The sequence below is a fragment of the Sinohyriopsis cumingii genome, chromosome 5, assembly GCF_028554795.1.
Source record: "Sinohyriopsis cumingii isolate HCF-2022 chromosome 5, ASM2855479v2, whole genome shotgun sequence".
In the NCBI taxonomy this organism is placed as follows: domain Eukaryota; kingdom Metazoa; phylum Mollusca; class Bivalvia; order Unionida; family Unionidae; genus Sinohyriopsis; species Sinohyriopsis cumingii.
Genome location: NC_142965.1, coordinates 100,236,664 through 100,242,663, shown reverse-complemented (window position 1 = coordinate 100,242,663; position 6,000 = coordinate 100,236,664).

Below are 6,000 nucleotides of genomic sequence, written 5' to 3'. Positions count from 1 at the left end.
TTACAAGGTACGAAAGAGTACGTCAAAGAGGCAAATGTCCACAAGAATTAACACATGTCCAGAAGAATCATCAAAGCTGCTTACGACTTGATAGATTTTAGTTAACTCGTCTACAATTCTTTTGAAGATAAAGCTTGTTCTCAAGATAATTTTCTTACTGGAATACATTCCTTATAAAAACAAGTAAGTTTGCACAAATTGTATCATAGCAGGAATGAGTATGGCAGAACTATGTGGTAAATGTCTTTTGGAAGTGCTACCACTTCATGAAGCTATCATGTGTAACAAATGCAGCAAATTGACGCATATAAAGTGTGTGTGAATTGGATTTTTAACGTAGCTGAAACAATTTTTCATTCATATCGCTACGATGTCTGCAGTGTGCCAGTTTATATTGTCTAGTACGGGGGCATAATGCTGCAGTCAACTAGCATGATGTCCCACCCAGTCACATTATCCTGACACCAGGCCGACCAGTCGTAGCACTAACCTCTGAATGCTGAGCGCCAAGCGAGGCATCTATTAGTACCAATTTAATAAGTTTTTAGTATGACTAGCCCGGGGTTCGAACCCATAACCTCCCACATCCGAGCGGGACGATAACCACTAAGGCCACTCGAGTGGTCCGCATAGAAAGTGTTACACAGGTAAATATTTTTATAACCAGCATAGCGTTTAATTGTGTCATGATATATTACCTATAGTTACGGCTAGCTTTCCATGATTATCCACGTGTCATACAACAATTGTCGTTACTAATTTTCTAAACTGTACGTTATTGCAATTAAATATTTTGATCTGAGAAGAACTGGGATATGGAAATGGAATATATTTTAAAAATTATAAAAATTCAACGAACAATGCCACTAAATTGCAAATGACACTAAACCGAAATTTAAAAAAAAAGTTGGAAAAGTTCAACATTTTAGGAATGTAATAAGTTATTAAATTGAAGAGAAACAGTAATGAATTGGATGTGGTATGCTTACAGAGTCTCCTTTATGGAACAAAGATTGACTGCAACATTTTAAACAGAAAATACACCCAGGAATGTCTTGACAATCTAGGTGTGGGGCAACTTGCAAGCTTAGAAACTTAGAGTGAGATGACAGTATTGTTCTAAGGTAAATATTTCTTTCTTTTAAATTTATTTATTTGGATGATTCTGAAATATAAATATTAGATATATTTTTTCTAGGTTACAAATTAACGAAAGTCATGGTGTGGGTTCGTCGTGTTTACATTAAAAAATCTCATTTACAGATGCATATAGAATATAAATGTAGGATAATTTTGTACACTTCGTGAATAATGATTACCTAAATTAAAGGACGATCGTTCATATTCTCTCTCTCTCTCTCTCTCTCTCTCTCTCTCTCTCTCCATACACTATGGGGCGAGGCGAGTTCTCCAACCACCCTGGGTCATCTATTCCAGAGACAATTGGGCGAGTTCTGGGTACTCAGAACTAGTTCTGAGTAGTTCATATTAGTGCGCTATATGTGGCGCTATGCAGAAAAAAAGGCCGAACATTTAGAATACCACGATACCATAGAAACCACGATATCATAGGAACCTACCATACACATTTTATATCTTGGCCCAAACCTGATAGTGGCGGGCTTCACAAAGAAAGAAGAAACGAGATGAGAATACATGTTTCATTGTACTTAAAACAAAGGTAAATTAATATCGGTTTACTACGGTATTTTTGTCCGGATGTACGTACCACGGTACTTTTTTACTGTTCCGCTAAGTCGATTGCTCCTGTTAGTAAGGAATGTACGGAAATTCCAGAAGAATCTTATTGCCACTTCAATGATATTATCAGCATGGTTTCATTATTCATGACAAAACAGTTCAGGAATTATCTTTTTCAAAAAGCGGCTGCATATGTCACCAATTAATGGTTATGATATATGATTATATTTATGATACTTTGATCACATCTTTGACAAGTGTCGAGTTTTCTCATGCGGTGAACAAAAGGAATGTCTTGAAACATATTCGTGTCAAATCCAACTTTAGAAGAAAGAGAAAAACATTCGAATATAACAAAACAAAACACTTGTTTTACTGATCTAATAGTGTATGTGAAGGTGTTAAGTTTATGTATTCCTTCGTAAGACTGCGAATCATATTACTATTTTTAGGAGCTTGCTTTCTGTCTAAACTTTACGTGCTTTTTCATGTCCACTCTCCATTATATAATTTGGTGAGTAAATGTGTTTTATGTTTGCATGCCCTCCAGGTGATAATATCATGCCCGGGTGTTGGCATCCTACTCGAAGTTTTCCTGCCTACTATATCAATAGCGTAGCTTGAAAATTGTAGACTTCATTATCAACAAATCTTATGTTTATCAATAGGCTGAGAACGATGTCTTTTCTAGTAACAGCAATAGCGCAAGCGTAATCATACCAAGTTAAGTATAACTTGTAGATTGTAACTTATATAACAACTAACATACACATACCAAAATATCATTTAATTAGGCTTGCCAGTAGCTTCTCGTGGGTCGGTGGTTTTCCCGGGTTCTTCATCCGCCATTAATACTGGCCGCCATGTATAGCCTATCGTGTGCTGAAAAATGGCGTTAAACCCAACAACAACAACAGCATTTAATTGGTAGGAGTTCTGATTTTATTTTTGAGTTGAAATAGTTTCTTTTGATTTAAATCAAGGTAATAAAAAAAATCCAAAAATATCATAGATATAATATGATGTTATTTTGACATAAATCAGGGCAAGATATTTTGTCCATCTATTGACAAAAGGATATTAAACAAAAATGTATCAAGCAACCCAGAACATTGAATTGTTGGTCTCTAATATAATTGCGGATTCGGAGAATTGGAAATTTTTCGCAAACATTGTATACAGTTGTATTTATTGTTAGCAGAACTGCTGTGTAATACATATCTCACTTCTTTAATAATAAGTATACACCAATATCAGTATATTCAGTGGCGTCACTGGTGGTGGGGGTGGGGGTGCGGACCGCACCGGGTGACACCATCAGATGGGGTGACACCAAAATGACTGTCATAAAGAATTTAGATTTTTTTTGCAATAAGGGATCCATGGGGGTGACACCATGTCTTACCGCACATGACTAACTATACCATTTTTTAATTTTTGTGCAGGAAGGAGGTCCATGGGGGTGACACCATGAGTTACCGCACATGACTGTACATTTTTTTAATGTTTGTGCAAGAAAGAGATCCATGGGAGTGACACCATGAATTAACCGTACTGGGTGCCACCAACCCTAGTGACACCACTGAGTATTTTAAATAACAAAAATTGTTTCATGTGTTCTTTTATAACATATATATCTGCTTCAGTAGTATGATGAGGTCCCTTTAAAGCCCTTGGCCCTTTACACATGTGACCAACGAGGAAGTACTATTTCATGCACGATATTCTGCAGATTCATTTTAGTTTTATTCGCATAAAATATATGCCCCAATTTATTTCGTTTTATTTCTAAGTGCATTCCTAGATTCACTAACTTGTCAGTGTGTTCTAGATTTGTTTTGAAGAATTCGTATAACAGCTTCAGCGCTTTGATAATCTTATATGAAGGATTCAAACGAAGCAGTGTTTTAATTTTACCGGTCACATTTTTAACATTCATTAATTTGACTGGCTTACGCCACTACTAGACTCCTAAACATTCCTTCGCAAAACTTTGTGAATCAATGGCTGAGCTATTGTTTGATATTTCTACATACACAACCACAAGCATTTCTTTAATACAGCAATATTTACAACTCAACTTTTTTTTGTAAGTACATAATCATTTCTGTGAAGAAAATCAATGCATATCTTTTTGTTGATATAGTAATACAAGCCTGTCTGTAGGCAGTTTTGATCAAAAACACAGTACATTCATTCGTTACACCTATGATCGCAGTCTCACTACGATCAGTAAATTGTATTAGTTGCAATCACAGACAGAGAAAACCAAACAATCTTCACGCAGAAAACTGCTTATCGATCGAAAACACATTAGCTCGCAGTGTGTTTATATTGATCGCTGCCATAGGCTTGCCTGAATAAGTACATCCCTAGTATATATATAGGCTGGTACTTTTGCAAACAAATGGAGCTCTTTGTGGCCCTTTCATCCGAATTAGACTCAGCCCCTCGTGACTGGATCAGATGACGTGCTTACACCCCCGTGGGACAAAATTGAAAGTGATCAAGAGGCAAAGTTCGCGTGTGTTGTAAATTGTCATGTGGGTAGAGTCGAGGACGGGTGGAAGAGCCACGAAGAGGGCCAGTAGGGCACAAACTTATATATTTGTTTATACTACTGCTTCTGTTCGTATCTGATTCTATAACATAGGCGTTAAACTGCTCCTGGTTATGGTCCATATTTAGCCTGTGAACTTCATTTTACCATGAGGTTTTATGTTGCGTTTGTCCAGATATAAGGTGTGTGTCCTTTGAGAAGTAGTTACAAATACTGATCTTGTACAAGGTATTGCTGTCGAATTAGACGAAACGTACCTCGAATGAGAAAAGTATTAAAAAACATAACACAAATGTTTACATCAGATATAGAAGCTTTCAGAACTAAAATAGATAAGGTAACTCTCGGATATTGTGTATAAATTAAAACAGTTAAAACATAAATAAATACAAAACATGATGTAAACAAATGATATTGCATTGTTTATTAGAATTTAAACACTGAAAGATAATTTTTTTAAAAAAGCGTTAGATCGATTTATGAGTGCATGTATATAGGTCTACTATATAAGTATATATAGCTAAACGATAAAGATGCCATTTGACTCTTGAAAGGATATAAACAAACGATATTATTAAAATTACGTACACAAATATAAGGAAGAACTTTCAGACTTTCTAAATCTGAAATTACTCCTCATAAATTCATTGTCATATGTAGATTTAACCATTCGCCATCGCTTTTGCTGAAGACAAAGCTGCGCGCATTTATTTACAACAGTACTTGTTCAAATAAAAAAAAACTTGTAAATTTGCATTTGATTGCATATAAACATCTAAAATTGCAGTTTACAGGACAAAATAAACATGTGCATACTAAAATTGCAATTTACAGGATAAAATAAACACGTGATTATTATTGTAATAAATTCAGAGTATGTGCATTTGTTATATGGCCCCATTTTACGGAATTCTTAGGTTTGTGTGATTACTTGTGTGATTATTGGAATTCGGCGCAATGGAAATATCCCTAGCCCAAAATCATTAGCCAAATACTAGGAGCAAACGTCACGGAGTGAAGTGTTAGTAAGTTTCCATGATGGGATGGTTTACTAGTAGTGAATTCCGGCCAAAACCGAATGGATGTCCCTGTAAGATAGTCCATATTAAAATATAGTGGTGTACAGTGATCGTGTGACTGCAGTGGCAGTATTTACGGTAGGAAACCGGTAAATTACCCAATGAATAAATAAGAAGGACTATGCAGACACCGTTTATGTCGCCATGGGGGCAAGTGTGGTGCAGTTATATTGACGAAATGTGCCTAGAAAGCATACATTGACTGGCCTAAGGTGGCGGAGTTACAATAGTTCCCAGTGTTAGGGGATACTCGTATATTTTCTAAGGCGTGAACTGTTGGCGGTGCGGAAACCTTATGAAGATAAACCATGCAGATGTGCGGTTGATACATATTTGGCAGGTTGCTTTATCTGTAGTCTTACATTAATTAGAGTAAAATTTAGGTATAGAATGGACACGTCGGACTTTCTAATTTACAACTGAAGTTGTATGGAAGTCTTTGGAAAATTGGGGTAAACTTATGACTTCTAGCGAGAATCGCACCAGGGTTTGACAATCGCTCGGTCAAATAAGGACCTTTGGCTTGTAACACTATCTTGAAGACACTAATGCTTTCTATAATTGGATCGAAATACTCAGAAGACCCGCATTCATCTAGACGTAAATGAAATAGGGTAGCAGTATTATTCTGAGGTCGGGGTGGTGAGGGTATTCCATTAA